This window comes from Berghia stephanieae, chromosome 1 (genome assembly GCF_034508935.2).
Source record: "Berghia stephanieae isolate SIO BIC M18660-M18661 chromosome 1, UCSD_Bste_1.3, whole genome shotgun sequence".
Taxonomy (NCBI): Eukaryota; Metazoa; Mollusca; class Gastropoda; order Nudibranchia; family Aeolidiidae; genus Berghia; species Berghia stephanieae.
Window position 1 is genome coordinate 122533047 of NC_088360.1, and position 22500 is coordinate 122555546.

General features: G+C 36.8%; 1 protein-coding gene across 3 annotated transcripts in view; it reads left to right on the forward strand.

Moving 5' to 3' along the window:
• LOC144962952 (uncharacterized) overlaps nucleotides 1-22500 on the forward strand; it is a 217484-nt gene that overhangs the window by 149970 nt on the left and 45014 nt on the right. The gene's annotated exons all lie outside the window — the stretch shown is intronic.

Consider the following 22500-nt stretch of genomic DNA (forward strand, 5'->3'; position numbering starts at 1 on the left):
AAGCCCTTCTGTGTGTTTAAGAACTGACAAACGAAATGTGCTGATGGATCTTCCCCCCCCCCCCATCCCCCCCCCCCCTCCATCCCCCCCCTCCCCCCTCCACAAAAAAAAACCGTTCCGGGGGCCGAATCACGTAAATACGACTTACTGTTAAATAGAATATGATCTAATGTAAACAAAACATTTTTTCAGTGTTATTTACACGTCGTGAAAGATTTCCCCAATTTTATAATCAGTATAGGGTCACGTTATAGGTTTTACGTTTTACGGCGTGTGCTGCTAAAAATATCTTATAATATTATTCCAGGCGGTCCACATTCACTCTCCCGTATACGAATAAAATCCCTTTAAATATTAGGAAAGAACAACAGAATGCTTTGACCACTACCAAGAAAGCTCAAGTTATTATTACGCCTATTTACAATAATACTGCCCCTTGGTTTGAGAGCTATCAAAGACCATTACAGAGCAGGCTTCACAAGGTGGGTGTCCCTCAAAGCGAGGCCCTTGAGTGTAAAGCGATTTTAAGCCGGTTAATATTCATATCTGTTGCGGTGCCATTCAGCGACGGCTCAAGTCGAATATATTAGCTGTATCGTAGAAGCAGTGCGTTATATTGACCCTAGTGATAATAGCAATAGTACAATGGTATAGCAGAATAGAGCACAACCGATCTCTGTGTTGGGAAATTTGAGTTTTCTGTGCTGTCGTGCATCGACAAAATACTTTTTTGCTTTTTTTCATTTTGACAACAAAACGTTTACTTTAGATTTAGATCGATTTAAATTATCCCAAGCCTTTCGTGAACGTTTCAAACATTTGAAGACAATAATTTGCTTCTGTTACCAGCAAAAACTTGTTTAAAAGTATTAAAATTAAAAACTCATTTATAGGGCTATTGACCAGGTTGTGAGCTTTACAATATTATATAATTTGTTGTTTTATTTATTTATTTATTAGGGGGGGGTGGGGGGTGTTTGGTTTATGTTTGTGAGTGTGTGTGTGTGTGTGTGTGTGTGTGTGCTTGTGAGAGAGAGAGAGAGAGAGAGAGAGAGTTTGAGAGGGGTTTTTTCGTGGTGCTTTATTGGGGAAAGGGGGGGGGGGGGGGTAGATTTGTATGGTTTGTGTGTGGGATGGTTGCTTGGTTTGTTTGTTTTGTTGTCATTTTTATTTTGTTGTATTGTTGGGGGTTTTTTTTTGGGGGGGAGGGGGGGGTGGTGATTTTTTTCTGATTCGTACTCTTGTTTTCTCACCATTTAAAAAATAATTTTGATGGTCATTACCCCCCTACTACCCAAAGGCAATTTGCATACGCTATATCTATCTATTTATCAATCTATATATATATATATATATATATATATATATATATATATATATATATATATATATGTTTGTGTGTGTGTGTGTGTGTGTGTGAATATTTAAGCAAGTATGTAACAATTAGCGATGGATAGATATAAATACAAAACGCTAACTTCGCAAGAAACATCCTCTCGGGGAATTAAACAAATGTTGAGTGTTCTTAATGTTATTATTATTATTGTTATTATTATTATTATTATTATTATTATTATTATTCTAACGGCTACTTTCGAGGGTGTGTCTTGGGATAAGTTGGTCTTAATGGGTTTTGTTATGCCCAAGATGACCAGGGGTCGTGGTGACAACGCTATCAAGTCACGGGTTGTTACTGTCTATTAAATCTTTTATTACAGGTCATAAAAGATAGAACGGGATGTTCTTACAGTTTTGACAAATCATAGCGAAATTCATTGCAAATGAAATCGAGTTGTAGGCCATGGGTGCTAAAAATGTTGGTCTAGTGGCTGTAATGTCATGAGCCAATCCAGGAAGTCCCGGGCTCAATTTTTGTGTCATTTTGAGGGATTTTCAAAGTATTATAAACTATTTTCGCAGGAAACTGGGCTGGAAATATTTTGTGTTTAAGGAAACGTAAATGACTCACTATGCAGAATGAGATGAAAATCATTCTGCACTCTTCAACAACAATGGAATTCTAAAATCTTAATTATTCTCTCCCGCTCCCTAAGTTATAGTAACACGTAATAATCTTTAAATTTCACTAAAAATTTGATTCTTTAAAAAGAAGTATTATTTAAGTGTTTTTGAACATGTCTTATTTTATTCAAAGATGATGAAATTAGAATTGATTGAGGGGTAGAATAAATATCTTCTTTCACTCTTGCGTTTTGGAATTCGAACTTTGTTCCCAACGCGCACTCGCAAGCTCGCGCATCGGTTGGGAACACATCCGGAATTCCAAAAGGCAAGAGTGTAAGAATCGTATAATCTACAATTAATATTTCAAACCTAGATTGTGGCATAGACAACGACGTGAACTTTCTTCTTAGGACCAAATACGAACAAGAGAACAAAAATACAAATTTGAACCATAAAGACTGAAAAACAAAAGGCCACGTTTTGAAGACTAAGTTCCCTTTCAAAGAAAGCCCAGGTTTCAGCCGCAATACAGCGCCAAAATTTTTTGAGTAGGTGCTAGTTTTCTTGAACAAGGAATGATCGAGATGAGAATAGCTGGGTAACACGTCGGGGTATTATTTCTATGCCTTATGTACTCGATCATACATCTCCGTCCCTCGCAATCATTTTACATGTAAGACAAATTTATTTCTTTTGGGATAGACAGAACTCATTTTCAAAAATCTATTTTACCATTCTTCTCTGCAACTATATCAAGAACTTTAACTTTAAAATAGAGCAATATCCACTAAACGTGCTCAAAGACCTTTGCCAACAGATCACTCAACATGTCGGACGAAACATGACGCCTGTTAGGCAATATTACAAGTTTTGTTATTTTTTTCAGACAAAGACAACGTTGTTAACGAGCAGGTACTCATATACACCTGAGTACGACAAGAGAATGTGAGTAAAGAGCTTTTGCCAATGACTGAACAATGCGCGCTAGGGACACGAACCCAGGACCTTCCGATCCGAAGGCGAGTGTTTTACAACTAGACCACATAGCCGCACATATTAAGAGATCAGCAACCTAAATACAGACAACCGCTTGTTCTGGAACACCAGATCAAACGAAAAAAAAAAGAAAAGGAAAGAGGCGGCTAACAACGACCATAAATGAATTGTACCTACCGAAAGCGAGAAAACCTTTTAAACCTTTTCTCCCTGTATTCAAAAATGGTGTCTAGAGTCTAGACGGTTTCATTGTCAACTGAGCTATGGAACCGAAGAAGGGGGCGACACCTCGATCTGCCACGGGTTAAACCAAGGAGAATGAGACACATTCTCTCTCGGGGTTCTTTAAATCTTTTGTTATTAGAATTACAGGGTTGTTTTCATTTGTGCCTTGATGGTGCTGTTGGGATCAGAAAGTCCTTCGTTGTTTGAACTCTGATAACAAACAACGGACTTAGTGACGGCGAATGAGTATTTTTGGATGTTTCCACTATGTGCGGATATGTGGTCCTTGTGGTATGACACCTGCTTTTGGATCGGAAGGTCCTGGGTTCGAGCCTCACTCGGCGCATAGTTGAGTCCTTGGAAAAGACTCTTTACTCACATTCTCTCTGTCCGAAAAAGATCGTAATATCGCCTAACAGGCGTCATGTCCCGTTCTACATGTTAAGTGTTGCTGTTGGCTAGACAGAGACCATTTGTAAAGCGTTTTGAGTACGTCTATTGTTTAAAGTTTTAAAAGTCTCGAACTTCGTTTTGGTAGTTGCTCTTTTTTTTAGAAATAATAATACTGCGAACATTTGATATTTTGTTATTTAGAAAACTGTTACTGCAATGAGTTGAGAGCTAACGATCGTGGGTAGTTACATGTATATCCATACCTTCAAAATATAATCTTTGACATAATAAGTCATAGTTTTTGATTATTTTAAAGATTGAATTCTACTTTTCTGACATTCTTTCTTGGTAAGAAATATGCATTTTTTTATGGGACAGTTATTCTACCAGACAATTTTCTACTCATTGCTTTTGAGTAAAATAATATGTATCCCCAGATTTAGTCACGTAAGATTTTGAAAACCAAAATGTCATTTCCTCAACATTTCCTATGTCTCCCGTCGCGTGGTGTCCACAAAACTTATTAAAAGATCGAAAATGGATGAAATAATCAAATTGTTTTCGGTCTGCTGGTTTAGCAATTTGAAATAGAAATATAGAGGGAATAATACAGAATGAACATTTAGTTCAACAAAAATAAGGTATTGCAAAAATGTTGCCAATGCGAAGAGAAACTGTAATATTAGATTTGAGGGTTTTTGTTCATAATCAAATTATTGAGCCACGGGCAATGCATATCGTTTAATTCCAACGAAATTGATTTGTGCTTACAATAAGACTGGAAAATTAAATCTCTGTTTTTGTCGTCAGCTGAAGAAAGGATTTAAGCCCGAAACGCTCAGTACGTTCTTCTTGTTCGTCTTTGTTTTCAGTACTTTCTAAAATCTCATAGTTTCTAGCAGCTTAGTATGATAAAATTTCATATCGCATACTTCACGTGTGTGTGTGTGTGTGTGTGTGTGTGTGTGTGTGTGTGTGTCTGTATTTGTGTTTATGCAGAGAGAAAGAGAGATGGATATGAGAGAGAGGAGATCTATCAACATTGCAATACTTGATTATTGTTAATATACCAATAGGATAGAGATTAAGAGAGGGAGAGAGAGAGAAAGAGAATAAGAGAGAAAGGGGGAGATAGGGGGGAGAGAGATAGAGAGGGAGAGAAAGACACAGAGGGAGAGAGAGAGAGAGAGAGAGAGAGAGAGAGAGAGAGAGAGAGAGAGAGAGAGAGAGAGAGAGAGAGTTGACATGGCATTCTAATCCGGGTTAGAGGGTTGATGTTGAGGTGAAGCAAGTCGCACATTCAGCCTGAATCATGAGCTTTAAAAAATGACGTTAATCCTCAAAGGGTGAAAGTAATACACTTTGGTGACATCTCCTGCCGATACATAGGCCTAAGTCACCGCAAAAACAAAATTGTCGGATCCGGTGTGTGTCACTATCACAGACATGTGTTGAGTCACCCGAAATGTATGTATGAATTTGTAACGAAGATTTGTGCTCTAGTACTAGTTTTTAGGCCTCTAGGTCCCTAATTCGTTCCGGCTCTTGCTGGCGCATAGTTGAGTCCTTGTAAAAGGCACTTTAGTCATATTCCCTAACCGTACAACATGGCTCAGCGGTACGGTCTTTGCTTCGTACACGGAAGGTACCGAGTTCGATTACTCGCCACTGCGCTGTGTGGCCTTGATCTGAGCAAGCCACCTCGCCTTAGTTCAATTTGCGGCCCTGCACTGCGGCTGACGCATGGGTTATTCCAGTCTTCCCTTGGAATAGACCCTAGAGAAAAAGTTCCCCATATGGGATGAATAAAGGGAATTTTATTTATTTATTTATTTATTTATTTATTTATTTATTTATTTATTTATTTAGTCAGGTGTAAAATGAGTACGTGGTCGGTAACAGAGTTGAAATAAATTGTGATAACGCCTTACTCTGCGCCTATCGCGTCCTACATGTTAAGTGTTGCTGTTGACTAAGGATACCTTGTAAAGCTTTTTGGACACGTAAGTGGATATTATACGTACTATACGTATAAAAGCCCAAGTTTTATTTTAATCTCCGCTTTCCCTACGACGCACCACCCTTGACTGTAACTTGATCTTGTTTACAGACCTCTTGGAGCAAGAGAGAATAATGCACTATTATAATATTTTAATCGCACGCTAATAGTTTTTTAAATGTTAACAAGCTATAAATATAATAAAACAATAATTTTTTTAAAAAGTTAGACGTCTACATTTTGATGTTATCAAATTCTCAATCTTACATTCATGTACAAATAATTCACATCAAAAGGCTGCAATGGTTTTATACAATGGTTTTTGTTCTTTTATACAATATTATTATATACTCATGGGTTTCACAATATTTTATTTGTTACTGTGCATAATTAGTCAATTCATTTGTTTTATAAACACACTTATGCAGGCTCTTACGCATTATTTTTCTTTTAAATTGTTTACTATTTTGAGAATGAATTAGATAAAACAAAGCATAACAGGTCTGTTTGAAATAAAACAGAGCCATGATTTTGGAACAAATCAAAATGGTTTTAGATTAATTCTGGGACGATTTAATACTAATAAAGAGCTTAACAAAACATAATGACATGGCAAAGACGATCACAATAAATGGCATTGCTTGGAATTGCATAAGATTCAACTTAATGGTATATTTTTTACAGCAAAAAAAAATGTCGCCGTCAGTAAGATTTATTTGTTTATTCAAAACATAATTACTTGTTTGTTATTTTTTTCGATTCAAGATAACAATGAAACAAGCCAGTTACAAAGATCATAATCTTTTTCACTGCTGCAAAGCAAACTATTAAAGCACGATATTGAAGCCTTGAATTACAGCACACCATTAGACACCGCCATCGCCATCAAACGAAAAGAGGATCCTTTGTGATGACCAGCAGTCCACAGTAATATTGATCATAACATCCTAATGAGATCTCCATAAGCCTAAAGAGGCTTATTTCAGACCACCCTCATCCGGGCGATCCCTGTTCTTAAGTTTACTCATCTGCCTGTTTTCGTGTTCTTTTCCGGACGTTTCTTCTACTATTAGTATGTTTCTTGTCCCCTTGTGATACCGGTTAGATTCCTAGTCATTGACAAATAATGTTCTTTTCCAAATCTTCTATGTATTTGTCTTGAGAGGCTTGTTAGTCGTGTTGTCTGTCGACTTTGTTATTTTTTTTTCTCCTACCTTTTATTTCGTCTATGAAATGCTTTTACCCAATGTAGTTTTGGTAGTTATGTTTTTACACTTTATTTTCTCTCTATTCTTTTATTAATTGGCTAAATGCTGGTCCATAGATTGGTAGGTTTGATAACTCAAGTTGTTATTGGCTCATTGTTGTAATGGTATATACTTTCAAACCGATGCAAAATATTGTCCATTACAACAATATAACCAAGCCCTAATTGTATTGGGCTATCAAACCTGCAGATATGTGCACGCAGGTTGCATCCAATACCTAAGGTTAGGTTAAAATGCTGACTGGTGGAACTGTTTGCTGAAGACAATAGGGTATGAAATATTGCATCAAGATTTTATTCCAAAAACGTTATAAAACAATATAGGATTTTTCCCAATTTCGGGAATTATAATATTGATCCGAGAGCTGCAATACCAAGTCCACGAAGTCTTTTTTTCAAGTTTCCGATTTGGCTTAAGAATCGTATTGCAATTATTATAATACTTTATTCCCATATCTAAGAAAAACATTTAATAGAAAAACAATTGAACGGAATATAATATGCAGTTATTTCATTTATTTATTAAAATAACACTACGAGCTTGCGAGTATGTGTTATTTCACGATAAAAAAATATCGAAATTGTTATTCAACGCGTTCAAAGCATAATTCAACTACTTGCTAAGAAATGATAGGATATTCCAAAGGGAGGGGTGGAATAACACTTTATTGCTCAATACGTCAGAAAGTTTATTAACCCCCAATTTGCTCACTTGGACAACATAGGCGATTCTTGTTGACATCAAACATATTGTTTCATGAATTATCTATATTCCTTCGTGGAATGATAGGCGACGATATCTTACGATGTCGTGGAGGAAAGGGAATAATTTAAAATATAACAGAAAAAAAATCAAGTCACTTTAATGGGGTTCAAACCCAAGATCGTTTTACGTAAATGAGAGTGAGTAATAACAACACTGCATGTGTTTGCTCGCAACGTCACAATATTCACCACGGGCTTCAAGACTCTAGTTTCATTTATTTATTTATTTATTTATTTATTTATTTATTTATTTATTTATTATTCTTGATATTATTTTGAAGCGGCCGACTTGTAGTGGGTCGGGTGATTAGATTATTAAAGAGAATCTCCTATCCTCAAGGCATAACGTTGTCTTTTACAAATACATCAAAGATCGATAATAAGGGAGGGAAGGGATTCTAAACATAAGGCATTATTTCATACATCAAACAACTGAGAAAGAACAGTTTTGTATACCGCATAGACTGACTAAAAGTACTATTTAAATTTTTAGCCATAATTATTTTTTATAATTCAATTATCCATTATTCAATTATTCAATTGTCACAAATTCTTAAAACTGTGACTTATTTAAAGTCTCAGGCATAATAATTTTGACAATTTTTGGGTCATCTTGATTAGTTAATATTTTAAGCCAAACATTTCTGGCCAAAAATAAAAATGAAAAAAGGTTGATTTGTCATAGCACGTCAGCATACTCTTTATGTTTAAATCATTAAAATGTGGAGATATGAATGAGGAAGATATAAATAAAAGATAGAATAAAACATTACATCCGGTGATTAGTCGTAATACCAGTTGTAGACATTGTGAAGACGTGATTATACTGGTACGATTAGTATGCCCAACAATAATATAAAAGACATGAGAAATACAAAACAGCTTTCTACCTCTCTCTGCTTATTCCACTTTCTTTTTCATCCATCTTCGTCTCCAGCTCCCCCCCCCCCCCCCCCCCCCCCCCCCCCCCCCCCCTCTCTCTCTCTCTCTCTCTCTCTCTCTCTCTCTCTCTCTCTCTCTCTCTCTCTTATCTTCTCTTCTCTTTTCTTTCTCTCTCTCTCTCTTATCTTCTCTTCTCTTTTCTCTCTCTCTCTCTCTCTCTCTCTCTCTCTCTCTTTCTCTCTCTCTCTCTCTATCTATCTATCATCTCTCTCTCTGTTCACTTATATCTCTCTCTTTCTCTCCATGTAATATATATATATATATATATATATATATATATATATATATATATAATCTTCCCCTCTCAGTCTCTCTCTCTCTCTCTCTCTCTCTTTATCTTTCTTTCTCTCTCTCTTCTCTCTCTCTCTCTCTCTCTCTCTCTCTCTCTCTCTCTCGCTTTCTTTCTTTCTTTCTTCATCTTTATCTACTCTATACATTTCTCTTTCGGCTTTTTTCACTTACCTTTTCGGCTTCTCTCTCTCTCTCTCTCTCTCACTCTCTCTCTCTCTCTCTCTCTCTCTCTTTCTCTCTCTCTCTTTCTTTCTTTCTTTCTCCCTATATATCCATCTAATTATATGTTCATCAATTTTCCTCACTTCGCTATCTGCGAATGGGGGTTCAAGATGTAAATTTCAGGAGAGTGCAGCCATTAAGACTCGAATTAGGAACTCCACATTATACGCCACTACTCGTATGAGTGCGTCCTCAGCTTCTTGAATTAACAGGATCGATAATTTTATGTTTCAATGCTCTTTTAGTTTTTCCTGCTTGTACTTTAGAATATGCCCGCACGCCTTACAATGACCACGTTTCTCATAATAATAGTTATGCGGATTTAAAATACTATACTGTACGTCTTTTGTCATTGTGTTATTTTGCGGCTTTGTAATCTTATGGTATGACACACGCTTTCTAACTTGGTCCTTGTTACGACCCCTGCTTTGAGTTTTGTTTTTCTATATTACAATTCTCACGCCCCATCTCCTATATCTATTCATCCATCTATCTATCTATCTATCTATCTATCTATCTATCTATCTATCTATCTATCTATCTATCTATCTATCTATCTCTATCTTTATGCACCTTTCTTGTGGTATCTTCTCTCCCTGTTTTTTTTTAAACATTTAGATAACAAACTCCCAATAGGACCCACACAATACCAGAACGACTAATGATCAATGGGATTCGAGAGCGCCCGGCTCACGGGCAAACAGGCCTAGTTCGATTCAAGATAGATAGATCGGTATTGAAAGGTCTTCCCGATAGTGAATTTGTCAGATATCAACTCTGATTAAATGTGCCCTCCCATCGAATATCGCCCCATAATTGAGAACATAAAAGGCAACAGTCGATCTCCAGTCCGTGCTATAAAGAAAGCAGTTAATCAGTTATCTGCCGTACTCTGGAAATACATTTATTTAAAAATTTGGCCAGAAAAACCCTTCCTTCAAATATCGATCGATGAAATTGTCCGTCGTCTTAGCAAAAACTCTCTCGCGCGAGGTCCGGGATATTTGAAGGACGAGTTTTCTAGCCAAATTTTTAAACACGTGTCTCTTCGGAGTACGACAGTTAAATTAAATGGTTAAACTCCGAGGACTCGAAGCCATAAAGACTGATTTTTAAATGCCAAATACTTAGTTTTAAAAATTCTTTTTTTTTCAGTGGAACTTTTAGGTTTTGTGGTCAGTTACCTGTCTTTGGACCGATCGGTCCCTGGTTCGGGTCCCAGTCTGGTCAGCACAAAATTGAGTCATTGGAAAAGGCTTTTCTTTACCCACACTTTCTCGCCGCATGCAGGTACAAAATGAGTACTCAGCCGGAACCTGTGTTATTTCTTTTGTAAAAATATTTGTACCTCAAATACAGGCAACATGTCTCATCCTATTTGTTTTATGTAGTAGCTGTTGGCTTCAGACTCCTTGCAAAACGCTCTGAACACAATTTGTGGATACTGCGCTGAATAAAAAGCTCACTGTTTTCTTTGTTTTTGTTTTGAAGACATTTCTTTCCTGACCATCCGTGCTCATCCCTTTTATTCAGGCTCCATCACAACCCCCAATTACTTTCTCGGTATAAACTGTCACATATATTCACAGACGACAATCCATTTCGTACAGAATTCCCTTGACAATTCAACACTGAGAATTATTTTCGTTAGGAAGGCAGACTGAAATTGGGAGCTGAGTGAAGCCTCCCTAACAGTATATAAAAATATGGTAAAATTATATTAATTTTCATCACAGATCTGTCTGTTTGTCTCTTTGTCTGTCTGTCCCTCTATTTCTTTCTTAGTATTTCCGTCTGTTTGTCTCTCTCTGTCTGTCTGTCCTTCCACACAAAAATAATCTTGTCCTGCCCATTTTTACTACTTTTTTTAAACATCATTTTCTATCTCTTTTTATCTCACCCCCTTCTTCCCTCCTTCCCCCCCCCCCTCTCTCTCTCTCTCTCTCTCTCTCTCTCTCTCTCTCTCTCTCTCTCTCTCTCTCTCTCTCTCTCTCTCTCTCTCTCTCTCTCTCTCTCTCTCTCTCACTTCTTTCTTTCTTTTCCGTGCCTTATCTTTGTAACTTTCCCAGTCTATTTTTCATTCTCTATCTACTTGTTTTCTCCCACTCTATCATTCAATCACCTTATCTATCTCTACATGGGTATCCTATCCATCTACATACCTACACATCTATCTGTGTGCCTTTAACTCTCTATTTCAATACTTACTATATTATAATCATCAAGGAGTCTTCTTTGCCAAGATGAGGTCGTATAAATCGATTGATATCATTTGAAGAAATCTTAAAATGGTCGTTTTTCCAGGGTACCTCAGTTAACTGGGTAAAGTCATAGGACAAAACTCTCAGGTTATCGGACAAAGTACAAGTTGCCGTGTAAAGACAACACTGTGCTTTACACCAAAGACATCTCCAAATTAACGTCCATCTCCGATAGATGGAAAATATGTGCACAATGCCTTCCTTAGAGCATAGCATTGAGGTGGCTAGTTGTTGGCTTTAACTTTCACACCTAATTTGAGCCGCTTTGTTTAAGTGCAAAACCACAGCGCTACACAACAGGGTCACAACAAACGGGCAACATTTTGAAATGAGTCAATTGATGATTGTATTCGTTTACTTAATTCTTTTTTGTTTTATAGTTTCCCATAATATAGATTCATCTAACTTATTGCTTAATATTTTGTTAATCTATCTATTTAGTATACATGTTATGTAATCACCGTGCTATTTAGTTTTATCACCAGCCCGTTGCTTTTATTTTTGTCTTATTAGGGTATCTTTTTTATCACGACCTAATGACCTTTCATCATTTATTTATATTTGTTTCTCTCCTTTATTGTGTTGTTTTTCTTTTTATCATTTTGTAACTTCCTATTTATCTCTTCGTCTCGGGCGGGATGTAAGCGCCTGGGTGTCTGTCCATTATTGGTCTCTATCCGTCTGTCATACTATCGGTGTGTCGAGAATGACGTAGGGAAGAAGTATAACCACAAATCGATGGTGACACATTGATTTCACCACTCACTGGTCTCACCAACGACAGATCGGAAATATAGGTAGACTGACTCTTATTGCCACACTTTAACAAAACACACTTTTGAATTTTGGACAGAAAAAAGTTAACATCATAATACATCGCTCGATTAGTTCGACCATCAGCTATTGAACATTCTAAACCGGAGACTTTAACGAAGGATTTTTGACAGATTGTGGGTTATTTTAATCGATCAATATTTAAAGTAGATATGGGAGGTTTTCGGGATAACATGTAAAAAAAAAAGGCGTATTATGGGATTATGGCAGCCCAGGCCGGACTTATATATATTATGTACTTTAGTGACCGTAGTGGCGATGGTTGTAGAGTACAGTTGAATTGTTGATGATAGGGATGATGCTAATACTATAGTGTTGATTACTATTATGACGACTATCCTGATGATAATGATGATGTTGTTTTTGTTGATGATGATGATGATGATGATGATGATGAGGATGATGATGATGATGATGATGATGATGATGATGATGATGATGATGATGATGATCATGATGATGATGATGATGATGATGATCATGAGAGAGTAAGAGTGAGAGAGAAGAAAGAGAGAGAAGAGAGAAGAGAGAGAGAGAGAGAGAGAGAGAGAGAGAGAGAGAGTGGAATGAGTAAGAGAGAAAGAATGTTAAAGTGTGGGATGAGGATATAATGATACTCTGATAAACATCAAAATGAGTACGAAAGTTGAGATACACGTACTACTTCAGATTTTACTCAGACCACTTATTATAATCGTGTAGAATTTACAGCATTGCTCAGCGGTATGGTCTTTGCTTCGTAACCGAAAGGTACCGAGATCGAATACCCGTTGCACTGTGCAGCATTGAGCAAGCCACCTCGTCCTAGTTCAGTTTGTGGCTCACGCCTGGGTTATTTCAGTCTTGACTTCCTTGGAATAGACCCAAAAGACAAATTCCACCTATGGGATGAATATAGGGAGTTATTTTTTTTATTTATTTATTTACCACACAGATTATCTAATAGGTGTGACATGACGAAGAACCACACTGCTTAGCCGCACAATAATACTAGGTCAAGGCGATAACTTGATCTGATTAAATTTGCTAGCCTCATGATGATGATGATGGTGGTACCACCATTTATAGAATAGAATACCTTCTCAAAGTGAACACCTTTATCAGTAACGTAGTAATGCAGTTTAAAAAATAAAATACGGATTTAGCTTGAACATTTATAGAGCTCAATATTCACCAAGATGTTTTCAAAGCGCTTTAGAAGGGGTCCCATGCCAACGTCAATACTTAACATTAATGGTTATACATCATGCCTGCACGGCGCTATTTAATTTTTTTAGCCGAGACACTGCTGTTAACTACCAGGTTCTCATTTTACCTATGGAAAGGTCGAGATAATGTGAGTAAAGAGGTTCAAGGGTTCAACTTTGCGCCGATCAGAGAGGAACTGGAATAAAGGACCTCCACGTTGAATGGCGAATGCCATACCGTAGACAACAAAGCTGTGCACATAATAATATTTGAAGCTCTGATAGCCGAACGCTGTTGTGGCCTTGATTTAACACTGTTGTAAAGGACAATAATATTGTGCGTTGTTTTGAGATTACAAATTTCCTAAACAACAAGGAGCCCATAAAAACCTGGGTTCTCAGACCTGCAAATAAGTATACGTCGCCTCAGACCCAAACACGTAGCAATTTGTTGTGTACAATGTGGACTGACAGTGTAATCAAGCCAAATCATTTATAACTTATTATTACCGCATTATGCCTGCTTGATGGACTGTGCAAACATAATTATTTAGTTCCGTACTCGCTTTGTGTCCGGTTCCCGCCCAGATCAATACGACAGGGATTAATACCCGTACATCCATTGCTATCATCGCACGATGCTGGTGATAGTTTTCAGGATATTAAACTGAGATGTTCATGACTGTATATTATATGAGAAAAAATGAATTGATTATAAGGTTTCATCAGTAAAGGATGCATTGCATAGAAGGAGGGGGAGGGGGTCAAAGGAGAAAGAGGTCAGAAGCTCAACAGGTAAAGCATAAAGATGGTAGGTAAAAAATATTGAGCTTTTGTATTGCGCATTAACCACTACACGTGCTCAAATCGCATGGCAAGGAGTCACTAGGCAACAGTTCGGTGAAAAATGTGAGTAAAAAGCTTTTTCCAAGCACTCAATCATGCGACACTCAAGCTGGACTCGATCCCAGGACCTTCCGATCCGAAAGCGAGTGTCATGCCACAAGATAACATAGCCGCACAAAAAAGTAGGAAACCAAGAGCGTAGTTTTTAAATAAAGCACTCACCTTTGGATTGAAGAGTTGAAAAGTAGCCTTCGTTATCTCATCGCCTGACACTGCTCAAACAATGCAAGGGGACGAGCACCAAAAGAAAGTGAATTGTGAGATATAATCAATTGGATTCAATAGTCTGATGTCACGTCGCCCAGCAACGACGGCCAACGTGGTTCTAAACAAAGAAAATCTGTACTTTTTATTCGTCACGCTGGCTAGAACTTTTCATATGTCTTGTGATCAGAACGTGTAAAAGTCAAAGCATAATCAGATTTATAATGGGTTTTTTTCCTCTGGATACGCTTTTATGCTCGTCGGAGAAGTATTTCATTAGGGCGTCCGCCATTGTTCCGATAGTTTAGACCCAGTTACTAAGTTACCATGCGTATTACGAGGGAAGTGACGTTAAGACTGTTGAAGCGTATTGTGCAATGAATGGGATCATTCGTTTCCTTGAGCACTACTTACAAAAACTTACTTTCACTTTCGTTTTGGTGATTGTTGCCTTATGATGTGACTTTATTTTAGTAAGTGCGGCTATGTGGTCTAGTGGTATGACACTCGCTTTCGGATCGGAAGGTCCTGGGTTCGAGCCTCGCTCGGCGCATAGTTGAGTCCTTGGAAAAGGCTCTTTACTCACATTCTCTCACCGTACTCAGGTGTAAAATGAGTACCTGACCGTTAACAGCGTTGTCTTTGTCCTAAAAATTGTAATATCGCCTAACAGGCATCATGTCCTGTCCTACATGTTAAATGTTGCTGTTGACCAGGTACCCCTTGTAAAGCGCTTTGAGCACATTGAGTGGATATTGCGCTATATAAAAAAGCTCCCAAAAAAAGGTGAACGAGGGCTATGATCGAGTGTTTAAATTATTATCTTCTTATCACCTCCTAGTTAAAAACTATTCTAAAACGGATTTTTTAGAATAAACCCATTGAAAAAGCTTTTAAACTCAGAGTTTAGAATTTTGATCTTAGAAAAGGCGTTAAAAGTTTGACAAATGAAGAAATAATAGAATATTATCAAAAATTGTTATTTTTCTCATCGGCTGAAGAAATGTTTGGAGACCAATGTTTTTTGTTTGTTTGTTTTTGTTTTTTTTTTGTTTTGTTTTTTGTTTTGTTTTTTGTTGTTTTTTTTTTTTTTTTTTTTTTTTTTGGGGGGGGGGGGTTTGTTGTTTTTTTTTTGTTTGTTTGTTTTTTGTTTTTTTTTTGTTTTTTTTTTTTTTGTTGTTTTTTTTGTTGTTTTTTCGTATTTTATTCATTATTTTTTGGGGAGGGGGTGTTGATAAATTCATTTTTTAAATCTTCACAAATTAAATCAACGTCTTAAATAATACGCTGCACCATTTACAATCTTTAAATAAATAAATACTAGACGTAGAGAATGACATATTATTCTCCTATGGGATGGTAACGGGTGTCAGAGGATTCCGATGTGAAACATAAATAAGGCTCTTACTTGTAAACTAATGCCTGATCGGCGAAAAGAAGATGAAAATACTTATATGGCGTTATAGTATTCACACTCTTTTTGGGTTTTAAGTAAGGTATTTTATATCATTATATTCATATTGATCTTTCGTGTTCTCTCTCTCTCTCTCTCTCTCTCTCTCTCTCTCTCTCTCTCTCTCTCTCTCTCTATCAATCTATCTATCTATTTATCTCTATTTACCTATCTATTTATCTATCTATTATTAAGATTTAACCACGATATTGAAGTCTGCATTCTTTCTAATTGTCTATCTATCTATTCATCTATCTATCTATTTCTCTCCCTCCCTCCCTCTATCTCTCTCTCCCTCTCTCTCTCTCTCTCTCTCTCTCTCTCTCTCTTTCTCTCTCTCTCTCTCTCATTGCAGTTACAAGAGGGCTGCAATGTTTTATATCTTAAACGTAATCACCCCCCCCCCTTCCCATTGTAGATTTGTGTAGTGGAAAAGCATCAACTTTGTGATTTAATAAAAGCCTCTTTTGTTCATCATTTTATGTAACATGAGATGTAGGGGAGGGGCCTAACTCATGATATTTACAAAATTGTTTACAACAGTTTTCTAATCCGACATTTAAAGCAATTGTTAAACAGATTTGCTATATTCGATCATTGCAAAGCTGTGATTGCAGTTTCGTCGTCTTTAAACATTACTTTATAATTTTGAGCACCAGTGGTTAGGAGTAAAGTATTGATCATAATGTTGAACAAAACCATTATTTAAATATCATCTCAAAATTTTACGGATTAAAACCAGCATCCATTAAATATCGAATTTTACAGATTAAAAATAGTATTCTGATAAAAGATTTAAGAATTATTGGCTTTTAAGCCAACTGGGCTTGTAAAGGAAACCTGAAAAAGAGAATTATAATAATGATAATAATAAATTATTGATATTTTAAGCTTAGTAGTAAACAAGTCTTAGTATTGATATTAACTAAAGATCTTTTATGGTTCGTTTCCACATTCCGACAGTTTTGATAAAATAAATAAATATAAAAAAAGATGCACCCTACCTGAATCTAAACAGAACAGTTGAGATATAAACGCAAGCGTTTGTAACTACTTTTTTTAAGGGGGTGGGGGGTAGACCTAACCACCTGATTGCTTATAAATAGATCGAAGATGACGTCACTCAAGCCTTTGTTATTATATTTTGCCATCCGCGTTTGTGAGTGATTCTCACTAAACTGTATTACCCCGACTATAAAAGTTCATGGTTACACACAGTTTTGTGTGTTAGTCCGTTATACTTCCGGATGGCAATGTTATGAGCTTCTGAGCCAAGCGCATACTATCTATAGACAGGAGAACTTTTTAAACTTATATTAAATAGAATCAGGTAATGCTGATAAAAACGTCCAGTGAATCGTAATCAGGAAAGTATTGGGCAAAACTCGATACATATGGTCACTGTGCATTATTTTATTTTACAGTGCCGTATTGCCCCTCATCTCCCTTATGTTCATTTTGCCAAAATTATCGTTCCATCGTATTTGAATATGTTATGCCAATGTGTGAGAGAAAAAAAAGTGTAGGATTATAAATTGATGTAGCTTGTCAATGAATTAAGTCAACAATTAGGAAATTATCTAAAGTGTTTTGTTCTATGAAGCATACCAGTCTAATTCAGTCACTGTTTCCAATTAATACTAATAGCTGAGATACCTTTTTTTTTACTCAGATCTCATTTGTATTGTTTTCACGTCCAATTTTTCTCAAATTAGCGTTCAAAATGACGTATTTGGAAAAGAAAAAAAACAGTCTGCTTTTACTTAATGAGCCCTTGTGAATTGTTAGACAGTAAATAGCAATATAATTTGATACTAAATAAGACTCTGAGGATTGTGCATCCTATGACTGCTTTACATAATTTGTTATAATGTATCCCTGAGTTGTCAAGTTATATAATCCTACAGCTCTTTTTATCACACAACGATACAACTGTATAATATTATCCAATATGTAAACATTTAGAAAGCTTGTAAATCTTTAATGCGAATTGAAAAAAAAAAATTAATGATCGAACGATTTTTAGAAGTTACATTTTCTGGTCATTGCAGTCCATGAAAAGTAGTTACTTCCCATTATTTTTCTGTTGGAGGGGAACCTGTGTGAGCGGTTTTATAAATCTAGAAATTATCCTTGCGTGATGTGTCAGTGAAAAGAATTTGTGTGCTTTTTATCTGTGCGGAAATGGAACTCTGGTGCCAAAAATAATTTACACTTGGATAATCACAAAGGAATAATCTTCCTATCGCTCTTTCTTCTTCATCCGTAGCCCTTCCCTTCCTCTCTCTCTCTCTCTCTCTCTCTCTCTCTCTCTCTCTCTCTCTCTCTCTCTCTCTCTCTCTCTATCTATCTATCTCTCTCTACTCTCTCTTTTTCCTCTCTTCTTTCTCTCTCTCTCTCTCTCTCTCTCTCTCTCTCTTCTCTTCTCTCTTCTCTCTTCTCTCTCTCTCTCTTCCTTCTCTCTCTCTCTTTCTTTCCTTCTCTCTCCCTCTCTTTCTCTTAAGTTCTCTTTCTTTGCCATACATCCCCCACCCTACCACTCTCTTTTTCTTTCTTATTATATCGATATTTTTATCTATTCATATATATATATAATATATATATATATATATATATATAATCATAGATTTTAATGTGTGTTTATGTGTGTGTATGTGTGTGTGTGTGTGTAACAACTAGATAAGACTCTTCGTCCATCCACCTGTCTTTCTATTCTTTCATCAATCCATCCACCCTTCCATCTGTCAATCTGTCCGTTGACGCAATCCACTTGTAACTGCTTTCGACAACGCAGGACGCTTCCTTTATTTTTACTCAATTTCAAGATTGCTGAATACTTTATTGGCATTGATTTTTATGCAGTCTGTTCTTGGATGAAATTGAATTTCACTCCTAGAATTGATTTTAGGTGTTTTCCATCATTCGGAGTACACTGTGGTCTGTACCAAAGCCCTTGATTGAAGCTAATAGCTTCAGGCAGCAATTCATTTGGATTTGAGTGTTGAATTACGTAAATTTCGTGTTGAATTGGTTGACAATTTAGCTCCTCGATGACTAAGAGTTACTAGTCAGAAAATGATTGAAGTGCTGGTTGAGTCTCTGAATGTTGTTGTACCATTGTTAACATAAACGTAATCATAGTGAGCCACGCACACACACACACACACACACACACACACACACACACACACACACAAAAGACAACGGAAATGGAGCATATCCCGTTTTTCCTATAGCGTGAATCCGATGATAAACTGTATATTATATTCTGATATAGACCCATCAATCCAATCTTTGGTAGATGAAGATGGAAACCAGACCGCCATACCATCTCCACCTCCTTATTGTTTTGATAACCTCATCCGAATCGAAGTTTATTTCTATAGTCAATGATGAACTGGGTAAAATCTCAATTTTTATACAGAGCTCCCATACATGGATTTTATTACCATACTCTATGCGCTTTAAGATATTTATTTCTTTAGGTAGACATTGTGAAAATTACACAATATTGGAACATGACAACAACAATTCACCCAAGTATCAAAAGTACATTGACTCTACACGGGCCAAACACATTATTGATAAAGATACACCAGTGACGATTCCCCTGACTCAGCACCTGGATCTACGTAATGACGCATAGTAACTTAGTAACTGGTTCTAAACTATCGGAACAATGGCGCATGCCCTTATAAAAAACTTCTCCGACGAGAATAAAAGTTTATCCATAGGAGAAATACATTATATATCTGATCATGTTTTGACTTTTATACATTCTGATCACGTGACATGTGAAAAAGTTCTAGCCAGCATGAAGAATAAAAAGTACCGATTTTCTTTGTTTAGAACCAAGCTGCTCGCTGCTGGGCGGACATGACATCAGACTATTGAATCCTATTCGAAAAAGCAAGAGTGTAAGAATCATATATTATTATGGTTGTCACTGGTAGATCTTCCCAAAGGTCACTATCCCCTTGATCGATGCGATGATCGCTACCACGAGTACTAGTACTCCACAGTACTAGCTAGTACTTCCAGTGTTTGTATCTCTTTACAATAATGGTGTATAGCCAGGCCTGTGTTACAGTCACCATTAGAATAATGTTACATTGCATTATTGGAGTGGTTGGGGGGGGGGGGGTATGGCTATTGTCATTGTCATGGTAATGGTTTCGAAGATTATCCGATTTGAATTTTTCCTTTTTTTATATTTTTATTCATTAGAATTTTTTCGGGGTTTTTTTTTTTTCATTCTTGTGATCAGAAGACGGAGAAAAGTGCATGATCCCTTAGCATGAGAAAGTCACTTGCAACACTCCTAACGAAATCCTAAAAACGAAAGGAATTATAAGATCTTTAGTGAGTGCAATTTAAACTGTTTCCTTTGTGCGGCTATGTGGTCATGTGGTATGGCACTCGCTTTCGGATCGGAAGGTCCTGGGTTCGAGCCTCTCTCGGCGCACAGTTGAATTCTTGGAAATGGCTCTTTACTCATATTCTCTCACCGTATTCAGGTGTAAAATGAGTGCCTGTTCGTTAACGGCGTGGTCTCTGTCCGAAAAACTGTACGATCGCCGAACAGGCGTCATGTCATGTCCTGCATGTTAAGTGTTGCTGTTGGCCAGGGACCCTTTGTAAAGCGCTTCGAGTACGTTTAGCTATATAAAAGCTCAATTATTTCCCCTTAACCTATTGTGAACTGATCACTATTACATAATTAGATTCACCTCTCTCTCTCTCTCTCTCTCTCTCTCTCTCTCTCTCTCTCTCTCTCTCTCTCTCTCTCTCTCTCTTTCTCTCTCTCTCTGCAATTTTATAGCCTGTTCAATTTGTTTAAAGCAGCTGATTAATAATATTTATTTTCAATTAGCAATGTCCACGATTTATTTCTTTGTACAGTGCGTTGCCTAAGCGCCTATTACTATATGTTCTAATTCTAATATTGTGCCTTCAATACGTTGGACAAACAATTTCCCTTAATTCTTGCTGTCGAGTAATTGATTTAACGGTCTACCCTACTTGGTAGATTCTTAGATGCCTGCAAATGATCGATTTTCGAGAAATCCGGCGTCGGTTTAGACGACCATGATATAGGATAATGGAGTAATCTCCCCTTTAGCGCCATTAGAACTAAATTTTCGATGTGACATGATATTTTATGTCCATTATGACTAACTTTAGTTCTGGGGGCAACAATTTTTTTTTCATCCAGACTATCAAAGGTAAAATGCATCAAAGGAAGAAGATTGGGTTGCAAAACTCACATATAAGACCAATCACGGACCACAGAAGGTCCATAGTTCCTTGAGCGTTCACAAAAAGCTTATTTTTCATGTCCCCGTGATGTGCCATTACCCTTGTGCATAATGTAAAGGGTAACGTATCGAACGAACGGACTGTTGTGTTCTATTTTATTGAACGGGAAACGGAGAAAAGCAACGATGAACTGTGAACAGTCTAGGGCAAATGAAATAATCTGGCACCTTATTGAATTTGTCCACTGGTCAGAATTGGCGGTGGAAATAGGACGCTTGGGACGTGACTCATACACGCTTTTGTGTCTTTTTCTAGCAATGACAATAAGAACTGTAGACACTTGAATCTTTGTAGAATATTCATTCATATCGCACTCTCTATTCACCATGATCTGGACGAATGTTAATGTTGTAGACACAGCAGTTTCTGTTTTCTGTTGTTTTGTTGTTCAACTATAGTTTTTTTGTGTGTTTATATTTTCTATTTTGTATTATTTTGTTATTTGTTTTTACCTTTGCAATTTTGGTTTAGATAAACGTTTTTATATTTTTTTAAAGCTCAATCGCTTATAATGAGCACTATTTACTTAACATGCTCTAAATGCTTTACAAGGTTTCCCTAGCCAACAGTAACAAAACTTGTAGGACGAGACATGACACCTTTTGGGCGATATTACGAATTTTTTTATTGACAGAGACAACGCTGTTAACTCATTTCACACCTGAGTACGGTCATAGAATGTGAATAAAAGTCTTTTCAAAAGACTCAATTGTGACTCACCTTTGTCCCCAGGGCGGGACTGGAACTCTGTACCGAAAGCAAGTGTCATACTACAAGACCACAAAACCGCGATTGATTATTACTTATCATAGCTGTATTATGAAAAAAAAGGTCGGGGACTGGTGGGTGGTCGTTCCGATAGAGTCTTCACCTCACAATCAAAGGAATCTGTATCGATCGATGGGGTTTTTTCTGACCCTTCTGTCCATCCAACTTCTCTCCAATGACGGAGCAGCTGGGTCTATAACAACATGTACAGAATGTTTGAAAGTCTTCTTAACTTTTCAAATGCTACATCAGAGGCAATTCTACAGAATCTGCCTCCTTCCCTCTTTATACACGATAAATATGATACAGGATTGAACATTTTATTTTATTTATTTCATTTTTTTAAAAATATATTTACATGCAAGTGCCAATACTATTTCAATTTTATGGAAGATTTTGACCACAACAAACTTCTCTTTTCTCACGCGGGAATGATACAGAATCTGAAATGCATTATGATGGCATAACAACTACTGTCTTTACACTTGTCACATGTGTGTGTG